Genomic DNA, 20,914 nt, shown 5'->3' on the forward strand with positions numbered 1-20,914 from the left:
ACCCATTGAAGTCAATGAAATTCTGTTTTACTGTGCTCACTCTGACACGTGTTTACGTGTCAGAATGGGCAGCGCGTTACTCCGTGTGAACGCAGCCTTAAGGCCCCACATTGCGGAAACGCAGCTTTTCTTATTGGAGATTTTGTTGTGGTTTTTTTGGGCCAAAGCCAAGAATGGCTTCCCTTACCCTTAGAGTCTGTTTGTCATCAGGGGTTGGGGAGTCAGCTGGGGACCCCCCAAATGGAAGCATATACACATTAAAAAGCGGTTACCTAAGAAACCACGAGGTCCTGTGTGGTTTCTGCATGAAACATGCGGAGAGAAAAGTTGTGCGGAAACAGAGCGAAAAACACACAGACCTCATTATAGTCTATGGGGTCCATGTGGTTTCTTAGGGAACTGCTTTTTCATGCTTCTAGGGTTCTATTCAGGGGGTATCCAAGCGGACTCCTTGAAGGGAATCCCGAGTGCTGATATGAACTGGGCTTTATCCCGGTCCAATCCCCACCAATCCAGCATTTATTCTCTGTCCTACAGATAGAAGATACTTTTTGTGCCATAACCCCTTTAAAGGGATCCTATCATATAAACTGAATTTTTTCTGCTTATCATGTAGGAATAGCCTTAAGAAAGGCTATTCATCTCCTACCTTTAGATGTCTTCTCCGCACCGCCATTCCCTACAAATCCTGGTTTTCGCCGGTATGCAAATGAGTTCTCTCGCAGCTCCCATCAGCACTGGGGGCGTCCCCAATGCTGCCAGAGAACTCTCCAGTGCCGCCTCCTCTTCTTCAGGAACGGGTCTTCTTTGCTTCTTCTTCCGGGGGTTGGTTTCAAACCTCTAGGCCTAGGGCTAAGCCAACTGCGCAAGCCTGCCGGCCGCAAGAAAATGGCTGCTTAAAATACTGTGTAAGCAGCCATTTTCTTGTGGCCGGCGAACATGCGCAGTTGGCTTTTCCCTTGGCCAGAGGCCTAGAAGTTTGACCCCCAGCACCGGAAGAAGAGGCCATTACTGAAGAAGAAGGAGTCGGCGCTGTAGAGCTCTCTGGCAGCATTGGGGACGCCTCCAGTGCTGTTTGAGCGCTGGGGACCGCCCCCAGTGCTGCAAGAAAACTCATTTGCATACTGACAAAAACCGGGATTTCTACATAACGGCGGCGCAGAGAAGACATCTAAAGGTAGGAGACGAATAGCCTTTATTAAGGCTATTCCTACGTGATATGCAGAAAAAATTCAGTTTAAATGACAGGATCCTTTTAAGTAGCTGTTGTTCCAAGGTTTGTCCGGCTGACCCACCCCATACACAAGCAGGTTGGATTTGTCCGAATGTGAATATGCTCCGAATAGAAACCAGACACCTAATGTTATATCCCTAGGGAACATCTGGATTAGATGCTGAAATCCGCCAGATCCTTCTCTCCCCACAACATCATCTGTTATGGAACAGTCGGGAGGCCCCTGTGCAGGTAAATCAGTCAGCCCTGCCAAAATCTGTGTATCCTGCTGTATATAGGGGGCCTATACAATATACAGTATTATTATATGTCACCAGATCTGTGTATCCTGCTGTATATAGGGGGCCTATACAGTATACAGTATTATTATATGTCACCAGATCTGTGTATCCTGCTGTATATAGGGGGCCTATACAATATACAGTATTATTATATGTCACCAGATCTGTGTATCCTGCTGTATATAGGGGGCCTATACAGTATACAATATTATTATATATGTCACCAGATCTGTGTATCCTGCTGTATATAGGGGGCCTATACAATATACAGTATTATTATATGTCACCAGATCTGTGTATCCTGCTGTATATAGGGGGCCTATACAGTATACAGTATTATTATATGTCACCAGATCTGTGTATCCTGCTGTATATAGGGGGCCTATACAGTATACAGTATTATTATATGTCACCAGATCTGTGTATCCTGCTGTATATAGGGGGCCTATACAATATACAGTATTATTATATGTCACCAGATCTGTGTATCCTGCTGTATATAGGGGCCCTATACAATATACAGTATTATTATATGTCACCAGATCTGTGTATCCTGCTGTATATAGGGGGCCTATACAGTATACAATATTATTATATGTCACCAGATCTGTGTATCCTGCTGTATATAGGGGGCCTATACAGTATACAGTATTATTATATGTCACCAGATCTGTGTATCCTGCTGTATATAGGGGGCCTATACAGTATACAATATTATTATATATGTCACCAGATCTGTGTATCCTGCTGTATATAGGGGGCCTATACAATATACAGTATTATTATATGTCACCAGAGCTGTGTATCCTGCTGTATATAGGGGGCCTATACAATATACAGTATTATTATGTCACCAGATCTGTGTATCCTGCTGTATATAGGGGGCCTATACAATATACAGTATTATTATATGTCACCAGATCTGTGTATCCTGCTGTATATAGGGGCCCTATACAATATACAGTATTATTATATGTCACCAGATCTGTGTATCCTGCTGTATATAGGGGGCCTATACAGTATACAATATTATTATATGTCACCAGATCTGTGTATCCTGCTGTATATAGGGGGCCTATACAGTATACAGTATTATTATATGTCACCAGATCTGTGTATCCTGCTGTATATAGGGGGCCTATACAGTATACAATATTATTATATGTCACCAGATCTGTGTATCCTGCTGTATATAGGGGGCCTATACAGTATACAGTATTATTATATGTCACCAGATCTGTGTATCCTGCTGTATATAGGGGGCCTATACAGTATACAATATTATTATATATGTCACCAGATCTGTGTATCCTGCTGTATATAGGGGGCCTATACAATATACAGTATTATTATATGTCACCAGAGCTGTGTATCCTGCTGTATATAGGGGGCCTATACAATATACAGTATTATTATGTCACCAGATCTGTGTATCCTGCTGTATATAGGGGGCCTATACAGTATTATTATATGTCACTGCTATCACAGCATAGAAGCCTGTGCACACACAGCATATTGCACAGCTATCATATACATGCAGCAGGACATCCATTAGTCCCAGCAGGCGCCAGTTCTGGAAAGTTTCCCCTGACCTTCCCAGAGTGGAGAGAGCTGCAGTGCATCAGTGTCTGCCCGACCACTCCCCAGCAGCGCTGTCATGCTGCTCTTACCTCACGTGCACCCCCTGTCCCTGTGTGTGCAGGTAAGTGCGCTACCTACCCCGCCAGCCCCGCACCCATACTGCAGTCTCCTGTCCTGTAGGTGCTACATGGCCACACTGTCTCCCCAGCCCTCACCTTGTGTCCTCGTCAGTCCTCAGTGTGTAGGTCCCTGCTGCCCGGGGCTCCGTCTGTCCTGGTACCAGAGCTGAGCACGGCTGCAGGCCCAGCCCAGGACCGGCCCCTCCACTGCAGTACTACAGAAGGGGCGGGCGGGATCCAGTTTTTAGTTGGACGCAGTTCAAGTCTTGTAGAGCTGACAGGCTGCGGAGAAGTCACCGGGCGGGGGCTGCAACTTTCCCGCTGTTTATCAGCAGCCTGGCTGTGGCGGAGCTCAGGTCTATTAGTGAGGAGGATTAGTCTCCTCAGGTCAGGGATGGCACATAGGGGAAGCCCTCATTAGTATTCATATGAGCGACAGTGACGTCAAAGGGAAATCCCTCAGTGGTGTTGGAGTGAGGTCATCATGCTCAGGTCATTTTTAACACTATGGTGGACCCAATACAAAGTTTTATAAGCGGTGCTGGTGGCCCAATACAAAGTTTTACCAATTGTATAAAGGTAAGTATCCACTCAGATGCCATAGTTGTATTTGAATTTGTCATCTGAGTGGTTAAATGCCTGGGATCAGCGCCATCTCTGATCTCGGGCACTGCCACCGAGTCCCTTCTGTGTAATACAATAGAGACCCTGTAGCTATGGTGCTATACCCAGCTTACTATATACTCCTTGTGCCAAAATCATAGCGAAATAGTGCTGTAAGTTTGACTTTTTTTTGTCTTGCCATTTCAGAACGGACACCTGACTTATCCCATGTCCACTTGTTTGTTGTTCTGGTCCTCTGATGGATCAGAACAACAGACAGCTCAGAGCAAATGTGAACATAGCATAAACCAATAGGTGATATTAGATTATATGGTGTAAAGATGCACCAGATTTATCATCCGGCATATGTCACTGTGGTAAACCTGACACCTTTTAAAACTGTCTAGTCTAAGGGTCAGTTCACATGGAGGTATTTACAGCAGGACGCAGAAAACAGAATCTTGACGCGGTTTCCGCCCACATGGTCCACGGCTCCCTCCTGATTAGGCCTATTCATCCTGGTTTAATCAGGAGCGGGATGCCACGACCGAATGCTGATGCATTGCATCGGCAACCCGGCGCAGCTAGCCACGCGAAAAGCCGTGAGTGGAAAATGAATTGGAATTTTCACTTCATATATCATCATGTGAACCGACCCTTAGTATGCACCATCTAAATTATAGGCATCATGCACGTGACCAAGTGAGCAGGCTGAGTTTTTAACAGTCTGCACTTGGATGACATCACATTGATTTCAGTGGGGGGGAGGGGTTCCATTCTGTTCTAATTTCACATAACAGGATAGGACCCGCTCTATAATTATAAGGACAGAACGAAGCATCAAACCCCCCTCAGCAGAGCCTCTGTCTGCAATGATGAGTGGATGCAATGATGAGTTTTTAGTGTTATATACGCAGGTGTTATCTTCTATAGTAATATTGTCTTTGATGTAAATAAGGTAATAGCAGTAAAGAAAACCTCTGTTGAATTGGCAAGTGTCTGATCTATGATTAGGCAAAGTGAACCACAGACCTGGGGATGATCTTATCTCACTGCCCAGGACAAGTGACGCAGCTTCCTGCTCTCAAGAGGAAGGGGAGCAGAGTTCTCGGAGCAGCTTGTATTTCTGAGCTGTTTATCTTCCAGTTATCATCTCTGCTAATTGAATTTTGCTGATAAGGGAGCATGCAGGCATGCAAGGCCAGCAGTATAGAAGCAACTCGCCGCTGGCTTTACATGTGATACAGCAAGTGAAACCCCGCCCACCAATTTACGGAGAAAACCAGGAAGTGAACATAGTTTACAGTCTGCAAGCTGGTGACAGGGCCACTTGGGAATACCCCTTTAAAAAGTGGTTACCTGTGGAAACCCGCGGACTCCATAGACTATAATGAGGTCTGCTGGGTTTCCACTCCAAAATCAGCAGAGTGAACAGTTCTCCGCATATTTTAAGCGGAATGGGGGACCAAGTTCCCGAACACTGGTGTTGTCACAGCCATACACATGTTTATAGATGTTGTATTGCTGTGAACAAGAGAAACAACATAGCAGTCATGCATTTATACAGAAAAGAACAGAAGTTGTTTATTGTATTACACCACTTTGTCCCATTCCTGCCTGACACTTATTGCTTTGGAGCAGTGGGGGCTAGAGAAAATTCCAGCTTTCCTGGAATCAGTAGAGCAGCGCATAATAATAGATGCAAAAAGCTGAAGTTGGTGAATGGTTCCCTTTAACCCCTCTTTAGAAGATTAATGGTTCAAGTCCCCTAGTGGCAAAACAAAATAATGTTTACAAATTAAAAAAAAAAAAATTACCGTATATACTCGAGTATAAGCCGAGCCGAATATAAGCCGAGGCACCTAATTTTACCACAAAAAACTGGGAAAACTTATTGACTCGAGTATAAGCCTAGGGGGGGGGGGGGGGGGAATGCAGCAGCTACTGGAAAATTTCAAAAATTAAAATGGTCGGAGTTTTTGGGTGCAGTAGTTGCTGGGGAAGGGGAGGGGGTGTTTGGTTGTCTGTCTGCTCCTTCCCTGAGCTTGAGGACTGTTTTTTTTCCCCCCACTTGGAATTCAGCCTGGCTGACTATAGGGGATCTGCAGTGCTCCTATTAACCCCTTTCTGACGGAACAGGAGCACTGCAGATACCCTATATTCAGTAGACCAGGCACTGTCAGACACAGGGATACCTAATGTGTATGTGTTTCACAGTAATTTTCTACTTTTGTATGTATTCTAGGGAAAGGAGGGATTTGCAACTTTTTTTAAAAAGAATTTAAAGCTTCTTTTTTTTTTCTCCCCACTATTTTATGAGAGATTCTATACATTGATATTGTGGCTGGTCATAGACTCCCCCTCCTAAAAAAAAAAAAAAAAAAAAAGCCAAGGTGGGCTTTTGCGGCACAAAAACTGGGCTGAAAAATTCGGCTTATACTCGAGTATATACAGTAAATTAATAAGTAAAATATCAAAGGTGTTAAAAAATAAGGGGGCGTTCACACTACTGTCAGTGTCCGACAGGTAGTGTCCGCTCCTAGTGTCCGTTCAAAATCTCGCACGGACATTAGGAGTGGACCCTAGCTGTGTCCGTGACACTTGTCATTCATTTAAATGGCGATTGGGTGCGTTCTTTTGCACTCCGTGCCCTTCCTTCACTGTCCGCTTGTAAAGATGTCCGACTTTTCAAGCGGACAGAAAAACCTGACATGTAGGTTTTTTTCTGATAGGTGATTCCTCAGGCAAGCCCGACAGGAGTGGAGGGGTAGGGAGCAAGCGCGCACACCAAAGTATGATCTTGAACAGTTTATTAAACACAACGCGTTTCGGGCTCCTGCCCTTTCTCAAGTGTGATACAAACTGTGTAGTGGTGAATACTAGTATGCTGCTTCGCTTCGCAGACCGGGGCGGGAAGGGGCATGAGTGCGGGGAACGAGGGTGGCTGCGGGGAGCCAGGAGCAGCCGGTTGGTAAAGAGCCCACGGGGACAGGCGAGGAGCAAATGGGACAGGGGCGCGCAGGAGTGGACGTGGCAGCACATGGCGGATCATAACCAACGGCAAATGCCTAAATATCAGCAGCTCAGCGCCAACTCCAACCCACAGACGAAGTTGCGGACAGATACTAGTAGCTTATAATAGTAAAACATAGTATTATGTTATGTAAAAAAAAAAAAATAGAAAAACTGTGACACATTTTTGCTAAAAGAATACATTTTATTTTATAAAACACAGAAAATAATATGACACCTACATATTTGATAACATAGTCACAAAATATTCAGTATTTCAGGTCAGCAGTGAATAATGAAAATTAAAAAAAAATATATATATATATATATATATATATATATATATATATATAATGGTGTTTTTTTTCTTGTTCCACAGGAAATGCCATCAATGTGCAGTAGATCTGGTGCCACCTCTGGGACCCTCATCTGTCTTATAATGGGTGCTAATCTGAAGGCTAATATGGACAGGTCTTTAAGGTATTACTAGGTCCCAGTACTAGGAAGTCCATAAGCCTAAAGAGCCGGCCGCTCAATGCTCAAGTCATACTGTAGTATTCACATGTATCCCTGTCTGGAGGCCAAAAAAAAGAACTTTATTGCTCTGGCACAATGTCACCATCGTGTATGTACTTGCTTCTTTACAAATATTAACTCAATGCAACAAGCTCATTATTCTAATACTAACCTTTGAGGTTTGGAGCAACAGTAATAACACATACAGGCCAGCCATAAAATAATCCATTCAAATGCCATAGTGCCATAGGCAAAAAGGTAAAGGCTTGGAGCACATTTTCCATCCTTCTGGTCAAACATGTCGAAAATCCAGAAGCTTCCTACAAATTTATATAAAACAATATATATATATATATATATATATATATATATATATATACACATTTATTAATATAGTTTTTGAAGTACAGAATGTATTTGAGCGTATATTCATTGATACAGTGCAGGGACAGTGCTAATAACAAATACGTAAATCTCTTAGGGCTAGTTCACACAGGGTTCCGCATGAACACATTCCATCACAGCTGCCGTGGACGCCTGAAGAAAGGGCAGCTCGCTTCTTTTTTCCGCGAGTGGGAACAAACCGCTAGCGGAAAAAAGAACGCTAGTGGTCTACATAGACCTCTATTGTGAGGGGGCAGATTTCGAGGCGGATTCCGCATCAAAATCCGCCCCCTCTTGCCCTGTGTGAACTAGCCCTTAGACCCCATGCACACGACCAAGTGTGCATCAGAGTTGGGGCCAAGTTTGCAGTTATGCACTTATCTCTATGGGTTATTCTGTTCCATTCTGTTCCAATGAAACAAAGTAGGATAGGACCCGCTCTATTTTCATTGGAATTGAACAGACCCTCGGATGACATATTTGGACGTGAGCGTGAAGTCAGACCCGACTGAATAAATAATATATGATTATACAGTATGTGAAATAACAGTATTGGAGCGCGTTGCAGTGATAATATACTTTTGTTATGGATGTCACTTTTGAAATAGAAAAATACTTTGACGTCTTATGCAAATGAGACAGTAGGTGCACTGGTGGCGGGCCTTCAGCACCCTGGCTCTAACCCCTAGACTCTTACCATCTCCTGTCTCTGCCACCCCTTGCTATGATATCACTCATTGAACTTAAAGGGGCTCTATCAGCAAAATCATGCTGATAGAGCCCCACATATGCATGCATAGCCTTTAAAAAGGCTATTCAGGCACCGTAAATGTTATATTAAACTACCCCCCGTTTTAAAATAATAACCTAAAAAAGAATATGCTCTACTTACGGATTGTGCACCCTGGGCGGGCATTCAGGGTGTGTTTTCATCTTCGTCCACGCCTCTTCTTCCTCCGGTCCCGTCCTCCTCCGGCGCTTGCAAACAGACACTGATATAAAAAAAATAGCCTGGGCGCATGCGCAGTAGCATGTGGCTTCTACTACGGCTACTGCGCATGCACCCAGGCTATTTTTTTTTTTTATTAACGTCCGTTTGCGAGCGCCGGTGGAAGACGGGACCAGCGGACATCGGAGGAAGAAGAGGCGGGGATGAAGATGAAGACACACCCTGAATGCCCGCCCAGCGTGCACGTTCGGTAAGTAGAGCACATTCTTTTTTAGGGTTTTATTTTAAAATGGGGGGGGGGGGGTAGTTTAATATAACCTTTACGGTGCCTGAATATGGGCTATGCACGCATATGTGGGGCTCTATCAGCATGATTTTGCTGATAGAGCCCCTTTAAAGAGGTTGTCCAGGCTAAAATTTTATTTTTTAATTAGGCCAAGGAGGTGAAAAAAAAACCCTAAAACATACCTGTGTCCATTGTTCCACTGACCTCCCAGTGTGGTCTAATCCTTCATTCAGCTGTCTTCTTTTGCAAAATTCCTCGGTGTAGTGTTGTAGTGAGGATGCAGGTCTTCTGGAATAAGTCCACTATGAGATGGTTACTCTTGTAGATCAGAACACTTTATTCCATGCTCCATCATGGCTCCCTGTCTAACAACTCCTCCCCCTAAGCTCAGCTCCTCCTCCCTTACTACCTCACTGTTGCTAGGCAGACAAAGCAGAATAAGTAAACAGAACAGAACATACAGAACTTACTTATAACAACATCACATCTCTCCCCTTCTTATAAAAAAAAATAAAATAAAATGCAAACATTATGAATGGACAATAAATAAAAGGTCCGAACTGAAAAGAAAATTTTACTGCAGAACATAGTCCCTGAGGTGCGTTGGTGGCCTTCGACTTATCCTTGTTGGGTAGCGTTGAGACATCTCGTTATTAGAAACAGTCTGTGAATTTTCGGAGGTGTCTCTTGTTGGTGTTGCTGAACCAGTTGTACCTGGTGAAACTTCCTCATCATCTGTCTCCTCTGCACTTGCTCCTGGATTGTAGTCACGAAGCTTTTTAAAATGGGAGACATTTCGTGTCACTTGATGACCCTGGCGTTGAGCAGTAACCATGGTACCTTTGACGTGTGTGACTTGAAAGGGTTCTGGATGATAAGGGGATGATAACTTGTCACTGGGTCTCAGCCTTTTAACAAGGACCCAGTCTCCCACATCCAGCTGTTTGAAGCGACAACTTCTCTTATCTGCATATCTTTTCATCCTGCCTTTGGCAAGGGAATCATTGAGGACCAATGGAGTCTGGACGTGAACTACTGGGATGTTTGGAAGCTTAATGCGCAAAGGCCTGCCGAAAAGCGCAGTCGCTGGCGGAGTTCCTGTAGTAGAGTGTGGGGTGGCTCTGTACTGTCTAAGGAATCTGTACAATTCTTGCTGCAAATCCTTGTGTTCCATGGTAGCAATCCGAAGAGTTTTGTTGATTGATTGCATGAAGCGCTCCACTTCACCATTGGCTTGAGGCCAGTAAGGAGTTATTTTTCTGTGGTTAAAACCAAGATAAGTTGCAAAAGACTGAAAATCTGCACTATTGAAAGGTGGCCCATTGTCAGTCTTCACTGTTTCAGGTATGCCATATGCAGAAAAGATTTTGTCCAGTTTTGGTATGACAGCTCTTGCAGAGGTGGTGGAAACGGGTTCAATGACTGGAAACCTAGAAAAATCATCTATGACAACCAGTAAATAGGAATGATCTGGCAAAGTGCAGAAATCAACACTCACAGCAGTCCATGGATTGTCTGGCAGAGGTGTCATTTGTACTGGTGCTCGGCTATGGTCCACCGTAGTTGCTTGGCAAGGTATACATGTGGCAATAAGTGCTTCCACTTGTTTATCTAGTCCAGGAAACCATACTTTCTCCCTAAGGAATTGCTTTGTTTTAACTATACCTTGATGGGCCTCATGGGCCAGATCGATCACTCTACTCTGAAGTTTCTGAGGAATGACCAGGCGGTTGTCACGTAGTAGTATGTTTGAGTCAGATACAGAAAGAGAGTGTCTTGCATTAAAGAAGGCCTGTAAATATGCTGTTTGGCCCTGCGGTTGAAGACGAGTGTCAGCTAGAAAAGAGTTCCAGTTCTTAGACCGAACAGTGTCAATTACCAACTGAAGTTGGGGATCAGAATCCACCGCATGTTTAATTTCTTCGAGGGTCATTGCTCTTGGCACAGAGTGTGTAACAATGAAATTTACATGCTCCTCAGCTAAGACAGTGGCAGGCAAGTCATCTTTGGTAGACTGTGGTGAAGGGTGTCTTGAAAAATAGTCTGCAGGGTTCCCAGCTCCTGCCTCATATCTCAAGTGAAAGCGATAGTTCTGCAGGCGGAGTAGCCAGCGTTCAAGTCGTGGGGGTGGCTTTGATGAATGTTTATTGAAGATTGGAATGAGTGGTTTATGATCACTGACCACTGTGAATGGACGACCAAAGAGGTAAAGATGAAAATGAAGGCATCCCCATACAACTGCGAGAGCTTCTCTCTCAGTTTGAGAATAGCGCTGTTCCGTTTCTGTTAAAGCCTTGCTTGCATAGGAGACTGTAGAGATACTGCCAGTTTTAGACACCTGAGTTAAAATTGCACCAAGGCCTACAGGACTGGCATCCACAGTGAGCTCAGTAGACTTTAGTGGGTCAAAATAGGCCATGACCGTGTCACTAGAAAGACTGGACTTAAGTGTATCAAAAGCTGATTGATGTTCAACTGTCCATGACCAAGGAGTATCCTTTTTAGTGAGTTGTCGTAGGGGTTCAGAAACAGTAGCCAGATCAGGTATGAATCGTCCACAGTATGTGACCAGACCAAGAAAACTTCGAACATCTGAGACATTTTGTGGCTGGCTAGCAGAGGTTATGGCTGCTACTTTCTCAGGGTCTGCAGAAACACCATTTTCAGAAAAAATGTAGCCAAAAAAATTCAATGACGTCTTGTTGAACTCGCATTTTGATGGATTAACAGTTAAATTGCAGGTTTGCAGTCTCTGAAAGACTTGTTCTAGGTGATTGTCATGTTCCTCTTGGGTTGTGCCAAAGATAAGGATGTCATCACTAACATTGAGGACTCCAGGTATTCCTGAAAGAACCTGCCTGATAACATTCTGAAAGATTTCTGCAGCCGATGAAATGCCAAAATTCAGCCTCTTGAACCTCCTTAGACCGACATGAGTGCTAAAAGTTGTGATATATCTGGAGTCTGGATGCAATTCAAGCTGATGATAACCAGATTTTAGATCAATTTTTGAGAATACTTTTGCACCATTTAGATCTGTGAGAATATCATCAATGGTAGGCGTAATGTGCCTTTCTCTTTGAATGGCTCGATTGGCATGTCGCATATCCACACATAACCTGATTTTACCAGGCTGCTTAGGTTTAGGCGCAACAACAATTGGTGAGACCCAGGGAGTTGGGCCCTCGACACGTTCAATAACATCATCTGTCTCAAGGTCTTGTAGCTCTTTCTCCACTAGCTTGCGGACATGGAATGGGATGCGCCTGTGAGGTTGAACTGACGGCTGGACTGACTGGTCAATGTGTAATTTCACTTGAAAGTCTTTCAGCTTTCCTATGCCTTGAAAGAGTTGAGGATATTTCTGCATAATAGTTTGGACAGAAGAGTGTGTTACGCTGTTTGCCAGTTTCACTAGGCCCAGAGATACCGCACTATTGCAGCTGAGAAGAGTGTCTGCAGAACACTCCACTACATAGAAAGTGTCCGTGATGGATTTCCCTTCAGCCGTTAGTAATGCCTGAAATTTGCCACATAGGGGTAATGCAGTAGCTGAACCATAAGGATATATCTTCAGGTTAGTACATTGCAAAGCAGGTTTGTTCTTTAGCTGGCTATAAGTGGCATGACTAATAACATTGACAGACGCCCCTGTATCTACCAGTGTCTCCACCGGATTGCCATGTATTAAGATGACTTGTTTGGGATTAGACATTGCATGCACATTGCGAGACCCCTCAGTCACTGAGAATAAGTAGGTGCTACTGGGCTCATCCGCAGGGGGCACTGACTGCACTGCCTGAACTTTCTGTGGCATCACTTGTTTAGCAGAGAGAGAAGATTGTGATTTTGATCTGCAGACTTTTGCAAAGTGATTTTGTTTCCCACAGTTATGACAAGTTACTCCCTTTGCTGGGCATGGTTGCTGATGAGGATAAGGACCTCCACAGTTGTAGCAGGTTGCAGCCTGTGTGTGAGGCACATGTGGCTTCTGAGTGAGCTTTGCTACAGAAGATGGCTGCTCTAGTATACAGTCTGTGTTCTCTATAAGTTTAGCTTGATTCTCTGCTGCATCATGAATACGTGCAACGTCCAGTAGCTTTGCTAAAGTCATGGTGGGATCTCTGAGTGCTTGTCTCCTTAACTTAGAGGACACACAACCTTGTATGATTTGCATCAGAATTTGCTTGTCTATATCTGCAAATTCACAGTAAGCTGCAAGTTGTCTTAAGCGGACATGATATTCATCAATGGTTTCTGTTGCTGACTGTTTTGACTGTCTAAACTTGAAAATTTCAAAAGCTGCATTTATGTATGGAGAGAAATGCTTAGTTAGTGCTGCTTTGCATAACTCATAGTCACTGTCCTCCCCTGTATTAGGCAGAGTTGTGAAGATATCATAGACTTGCTCCCCTGCATAGTGCAATAACATGGCTTTCTTTCTTGCATTGTCAGTAATGTTCATTGCTTGCAGGAATATCTCAAAGCGTTTCAGCCATTTATTCCAGCATGCTGCTAAGTTTGCTTGGGGCTGGTGCACATCAAATACAGCAAAGGAGGGTAAGCCGGCCATGGCTGGTGCTAGGATTGCAGTCTTGGAAACAGTTTCCTGTAGCAGTGAAATACCTTTAGCTGATTATTTTTAATCCTCGTCACCAATTGTAGTGTTGTAGTGAGGATGCAGGTCTTCTGGAATAAGTCCACTATGAGATGGTTACTCTTGTAGATCAGAACACTTTATTCCATGCTCCATCATGGCTCCCTGTCTAACAACTCCTCCCCCTAAGCTCAGCTCCTCCTCTCTTACTACCTCACTGTTGCTAGGCAGACAAAGCAGAATAAGTAAGCAGAACAGAACATACAGAACATACTTATAACAACATCACACTCGGCAGCTATGACGTCCTGGGACCCTTCTGCCGAGGTCACTCCTTGGCCTTAACAGCCATATGACCATTGAAGCCAGTTAGAGGCCTCAGTGGCCCAAGGAAAGGAGGTAGTGCCATCCCTGGATCTTTTCCTGAGGCTTCTGATTAGCCTCAGCAGTCACGTGCCGTGGGGACTTCTGCTGGAAGGAAACAACAGAGCTGCAGGACTGGACCACGCTAGTAGGCACCAGGAACAGGTGACTATGGGTTGTTTTTGTTTTTTTTGGGGGGGGGGGTTCACTCCACCCCGGCCTAATTAAAAATATTAAAAATTTTTAGCCTGGACAATCCCATTAAGCATCAAGTTATCTGTCTTCCAATTTACAAAAGTGATGTACATAACAGAAGTATGTTTTTTATCACTGTAATGTGCTCTATAACATGGTGGGGCAATTGAATATGCTTGGGCGGAGGTCATAGGCTCTCTTTAAGAGGGAGGTCCATTTTTTTAACACTATATTTCTTTGTATCAAATGTCAAAGTAATTCTCCCCAAATGTATGAAAATGTTCCATGTGTTAAAGATATGAGAGAATATATTAAGTACTTACCTGTAATAAACCAACAAAACATGAATGCAAAGATCACTGTGTCTAAGAACTGGCTGAACAGATGACACAGTATTCTCAGAAGTAGGATGAAGGAAATAAGAAAATGAGTAACGCCGGTCACCAATAGGAATATTGGTATGTTTGGCTGAATGAGACAGTCATCTTTGTATAGACCTCCTGTTAATAAATAGCATAGCTCTTAGAATGAAGGAATTACAAAATGCACAACTCCAGTTTTATATACTTAAGACTAGGTTCACTCCTGCACCTTCATTCCATTCGGGAATTCTGTCCCCGTCTCCGCTTGAAAAACGCGGAAAGAAATGTCCGACAGAGCGGACCCGAAGAACAGAAACCCGGATGTAGGTGTGAATCTAGTGTAATATACTCCTAAATAATATACAGCTTGTAGAAGGTATTTTTGCCCATTGACTGTTTCCCAGAGCAGAATATAAAATAAAAGGTGTGCTCCCCAATCCAGTCCTGAGACAATTGAAGCTTAGAGATGGACGATCCTCTTGGGACTCATTTTGTTTCATGTTCGGGTGGCTTGGGTCCAAGATTTGTTTTGGGTAGAACAAGTTTGATACAAACCACACCTTTAAATGTCTTAAAACATAGTGTAGGACATTCTCAGGGCTCCTAGGAACCTATGTACTATGTATAAAACCTAGTGTAGAATACTCTTAGGGCTCCTAGGAACCTTTCCCCCTACGCCCAACAGCAGCACAACTGGGGTATTCCTGCCCCTATGAGCTGTTAGGACAGGTGGAATTTTTAATTACCTAACAGCTTTTGACCTCTATAAGAGGCCGGAAGACCTGCTCCTCCTTTGTGTTTTTTTCTGTCCTGTGGGACAGGACAGGTGGTCAGGGGGGGGAGCAGATGTTCTGACCTCCTATAGGGGTCCACTACTCTCCCCCACCGGTACCTGACAGCAGAAGATCTTTTTCTGGACATCCTCTTTTTTCAGCAGAGGTCCCCTTCTCCCGGCGGGGATCCTGCCGGCTCGTGCACGCTCCTGTCCGGCTGGGGCGCCAGGTCGGGGCTTTCCCCTAGGAACGCTAGACCTAGGAACCTTTCTCAGGTTCCTCCGGTCCGCCGTCTAACAGGGTCCGCCACACATGTGCAGTGCGCGGGTCTCGCGGCGGACGGGAAGAGAACAACCCCTAGACACGAGCATTGCACGGTAGTTCAGGAAGGGGGTCCCCCGGTCCTGGGGACCATACCTGGGTCAGATCCCCCTCCCCCTGTCTTCTCCCCTCCCCTTTTTTTCATGAGATTCTGGCTCTATTGTAGCCCCTACCCCTTGGGTGGGGCTCCGGGCAAAACCCCGCCCCCTGGCCTATTTAAGTCCCCTTAGAGCTTCAGTTAGTGCTTGTCGCTCCGGTTGCAAGCACATCAGTTGGTGAAGCTCCCTGGTCAATTTCTGTGCTGGAGAACTGTCTTCATTGACTAAGGTTTGGTGGACATAGCCGGGGGGGGGGGGAGGTTGGAGAGTTGCATCTCTGAGTGCAGTAAGTAGTTAGTGTATCCTTTTTCTTCCTCCTCAGAATGTCTTCTTCTTCCTCCACTGTTCCGCCTAGAAGGAAGGCTACTTCCAAAAGGAAGCATCTGGCGTGCGCTTCTTGTAGAGTGCCGCTGCCTGATGACTCCCAATATCGCTTCTGTCAGGGGTGCAGGGCCCCCTCTGTTGAAACAACTCCCATGCGAGAGATGGTGTCCTGGGTGAAGGGGTACATCCAGGACTCCATGAAAAGAATGGAAGCCGTCTCCCTGGCCAAGAGGCCACGGCTGGATTGCGAATTGTCCCTGCCGCCTCTGGAAAAGCTGCGCCTCAGGGATGTGGAGTCGTCTTCTAGTACAGAGGAGGAGAAGGAGATTTTTCCCCTGGACAAAATGTCCGGAGTATTCAAGACCCTAAGAATCAGAGACCGGGAAGGCGGGGAAGGCTCTAGCCGTAGGTCTCGTACCTTCAGGCCCTCTTCGGAGATGCTCTGCCTGATGGAGGGCGAATGGAGGCACCCGGAGAGATCCCTTGCGCCATCCACACGCTTCAAGGCACTTTTTCCCGTCTCTGAGAGTCAACTAAAGGCGTGGGGTCCCCCGCCAAAGGTGGACGTCGCCGTGGCCAAGTTATCAAGGCGCTCCATCCTTCCATCAGAGGACGGCTTGGGCCTCAGGGACCCCATGGATCGCCGAGTCGAAGGATCTTTGAGGCGTATATTCGTCCGCCTCTGCCCAGGCCTCTTTGGGCATGGTCGCGAATGAGGTAGCAACTGGCTTACGCGCAGTTAACCATCAGCACCCGGCAAACCTTGCCCTGGTGGACCCATCTGCAAGATGGGAAGTCCTCGGTCCAGCCCGCCTGGACCCTGTTGACTACAGATGCCTCCCTCACAGGCTGGGGAGCTCATCTGGGGGAGACCCCGGTTCAAGGTACATGGAATCAGCGGGAGAGGACGCACTCATCTAACTGGCGCGAGCTTACCGCAGTTCATCGAGCCCTTCTGTCATTTGCACCACTTCTACGAGGGAAAGCGGTCAAAGTAAGATCAGACAATCTGACGACAGTCCACTATATCAACAAGCAGGGAGGAACCAGGTCCCCCTCGCTCATGCAAGTCACCAACCTGATCTTCTCCTGGGCAGAACGAAACCTCTCCCAGCTGGCCGCGGTACATATCGAGGGCCGCCTGAACATCCTAGCGGATCAACTCAGCAGAGGCCAGCCGACCGCTGGCGAATGGTCCCTGAACCAGGACATCTTCCACTACCTGACCAGGAGGTGGGGTCTCCCCGAGGTGGATCTGATGGCCACCCAACACAATGCCAAAGTAGAAAGGTTTTGCTCCCTGTACCGGGAAGACAACCCTTTGGCTGTGGATGCCCTGTCAATACCATGGAGGTTCGAACTGGCATACGTGTTCCCTCCCATCCCGATGATACCGAAGGTATTGGCGAAACTCAGGCAGGACCAGACTTCGGCAATAGTGATCATGCCGTTCTGGCCAAAAAGGGCATGGTTCACCGACCTTATCCTTATGAGTCGGGGGAACTACTGGAGGCTTCCACCAGTCAGGAACCTGGTGTCACTGAACAGTCGGCCGTGCCTGGGCCTAGACAAATTCAACCTCACTGCCTGGAGGCTAACCGCGCCATACGCGCAGACAGAGGATTGTCCCAGGGAGTGCTAAGTACCTTAGCCCATTCAAGAGCAGAGGCAACCAATCAGAGCTACCAAAGGATTGCCCGGATATTCCGAGATTGGTGTACAGGCAGCCACCGCGATCCAGACAGAGATGCAGTCCCAGAGTTCTTACAGAACGGCTTGGAGAGAGGACTAGCACCTGCCACCCTCAAGGTTCAAGTGTCAGCTCTATCTGCTCTCCTGGAGACACGGTTATCACAAGATCCTCTTGTCAAACAGTTCCTTAGGGGGGCTGCCAGGCTCCGCCCCCAGGTACGGCCCCCTGTCCCCAGGTGGGACCTGGCCGCGGTTCTACAAGGGCTATGTGCGCCCCCCTTCGAACCATTATCTGAAGTGGACTGGAAGTACCTGTCATTTAAAGTGACCTTTCTGTTGGCAATAACCTCCGCCAAGAGGGTTGGCGAATTGCAGGCTCTAGCAGCCTCCAAACCTTTCATAACTTTCTTTCCTGACAGAGTACAGCTAAGGTTCGTCCCAGGATTCTTGCCGAAGGTACCCACACTTCAGAACACCAATCAAGTGATCACCCTACCGGGGTTCTTTCCCTCCCCTGCCACTGAGCAGGAGGAGAAGCTACACACACTGGATCTGGTAAGAGCACTACGTATCTACCTGGATCGTACAGCACCGTTCCGAAGATCAGAGAATCTTCTGGTTAATGTGTTTGGCCACAATAGAGGCGCTAAAGCATCAAAGGTAACCCTGTCTAGATGGATCAGAGAAGCTATCAGCTGTTCCCTACGGGCTCAGAATCTTCCTGTTCCAGATTTCTTACGAGCCCATGCCACCTGATCAGTGGCGACATCATGGGCAGAGACACGGTTCCTCTCTCTAGAGCAGATATGTGCTGCAGCCTCTTGGAGCTCACAGCTGACTTTTGCCAAACACTACAGATTGGACTGGCGTACGGCCGATGCTACAGCATTTGGGCACTCCGTCTTGGCATCAGCCTGCCAGGAGGTCCCGCCCTAGGGGAGATAATACTTGCTAAATCCCCAGTTGTGCTGCTGTTGGGCGTAGGGGGAAAGAAAGATTATGAATGATAATCTGTTTTCCCTTAGCCCAAACAGCAGCACAAGGCTCCCTCCCTAAGAGGTGCTATTGTACAGATTTTGTGTATGTGTGTGTAGCTCTTGGCATAGATTGCTCTGTATATCATACTTGTTACTAACACAAGGGAGGAGCAGGTCTTCCGGCCTCTTATAGAGGTCAAAAGCTGTTAGGTAATTAAAAATTCCACCTGTCCTAACAGCTCATAGGGGCAGGAATACCCCAGTTGTGCTGCTGTTTGGGCTAAGGGAAAACAGATTATCATTCATAATCTTTCTATCTATAATACAGTGTAGAACACTCTCAGGGCTCCTAGTAAACTATCTATAAAATATAGTGTAGAACACTGTCAGGGCTCCTAGGAACCTATCTATAAAACATAGTGTAGAACACTGTCAGGGCTCCTAGGATTCAATCTATAAAACATAGTGTATAACACTGTCAGGGCTCCTAGGAACCTATCTATAAAACATAGTGTATAACACTGTCAGGGCTCCTAGGATTCAATCTATAAAACATAGTGTAGAACACTATCAGGGCTCCTAGGAACCTATCTATAAAACATAGTGTAGAATATTCTTAGGACTCCTAGGAACTTATCTATAAAACGTAGTGTAGAACACTGTCAGGGCTCCTAGGAACCAATCTATAAAACATAGTGTATAACACTGTCAGGGCTCCTAGGATTCAATCTATAAAACATAGTGTAGAACACTGTCAGGGCTCCTAGGAATCTATCCAGTTTCCAAGTTATGTCAATGTAATAATGACATTTTTATACTCTGAGGTCTCTTCGTACTCCAGAATATAATAGGTAGAGGCCCAGAGGAGGTATAAATAATATAACACTAATACTCCCCTTCCATTACCTCTTTAGGGTCTCCTCACAGTATTTGGCATTCTGTCTCCACCTCCTTAGTGACATCTGGTGCTCTCCTGCAACAAACACACTTTGTGTTTGCAACCTTGTGTGTGGTGCTCTCCTGTGATGTCACCTAGCTTCATCGCTAAGGCCACAGCAGATATTGAAGCCCAAAACGCAGTTTGAATCCTGAAGTCAGTGCCCCATAACGATTTCCCATCTAAACAGACATAATTCACTTTAATAAATTATCTGAAGCCTTTCCATTTAACCCCTTCCCGACATGCGCCGTAATAGTACGGCGCGTGTCGGGTCTGTAACTATGGCGACCGCCCGGGAGCCGGGCGGCCGTCATAGCCGCCGGGTGTCTACTGCTTTAAGCAGTAGACAACCGGCTCTAATGCCTCCGATCGGTCCCCGGACCGATCGGAGGCATTAACCCCTCCGGCGCTGCTGTCAAAGGCGCCGGAGGCGCCATCTTCCCGGCGGCGCATGGGCGCCGCCATTTTGGCAGGGATCGCTGGCTCCTGGAGCATGCTCCAGGGCCGACCCCCCGTTGCCATGACAGCCGGGAGCCTTGTTAAGGGCTCCCAGGCAGTCTGCAAATTCTCTCTTTTGCAGGCTGGTGTATACAGCCTGCAAAAGAGATGATGATTTTTTGCAATGCATTAGCATTGTAATGCATTGCATTAGTGATCAGACCCCCTGGGGTTCAACACCCCTAGGGGGTCTAATAGATGCAAAAAAAAAGTAAAAAAAAATATAAAAAGTATTAAAAGTTCAAATCACCCCCCTTTCCCTAGAACACATATAAAAGTAGTTAAAAACTGTGAAACATATACATGTTAGGTATCCCCGTGTCCAAAATCGCCCGCTCTACAAATCTATAAAAATATTTTTCCTGTTCGGTAAACGCCGTAGCAGGAAAAATAGTCAAAAGTGCCAAACCGCCGTTTTTTCACTGTTTTAATTCTGATAAAAATTTGAATAAAAAGTGATCAAAGCAATAACATTTCCCGAAAATGGTAGAACTAAAAAGTACACCCGGCCCCGCAAAAAAAGACGCCCTATGCATCCCCGTACACCTATGTATAAAAAAGTTACGGCCGTCGGAATATGGCGACTTTTAGTAAAAAAAAATTTTAACACCGTTTTGGAATTTTTTTTAGGGGTCAAAATGTAAATAAAACCATATAAATTTGGTATCCCTGGAACCGTACCGAAACACAGAATACAGGGGACATGTCATTTTGGCTGCACAGTGAACGCCATAAAACCAAAGCCCGTAAGAAAGTCGCAGAAATGCATTTTTTCTTCAAATCCACCCCATTCTGAATTTTTTTCCTGC

At 45.7% G+C, this 20,914-nt stretch overlaps 1 protein-coding gene across 1 annotated transcript in view; it reads right to left on the reverse strand.

The window, feature by feature from the left end:
- The window catches only part of LOC142213268 (transmembrane protein 272-like), a 35,804-nt gene extending 32,242 nt beyond the window's left edge, over positions 1 to 3,562 (reverse strand). The window contains exon 1 of the mRNA XM_075281570.1: positions 3,312 to 3,562. The gene's annotated coding sequence lies outside the window, so the exon portion shown is untranslated. The remainder of the gene's footprint in view (positions 1 to 3,311) is intronic.
- Positions 3,563 to 20,914: the final 17,352 nt, after the last annotated feature.

Source organism: Leptodactylus fuscus, chromosome 7 (genome assembly GCF_031893055.1).
Source record: "Leptodactylus fuscus isolate aLepFus1 chromosome 7, aLepFus1.hap2, whole genome shotgun sequence".
Classification (NCBI taxonomy): domain Eukaryota; kingdom Metazoa; phylum Chordata; class Amphibia; order Anura; family Leptodactylidae; genus Leptodactylus; species Leptodactylus fuscus.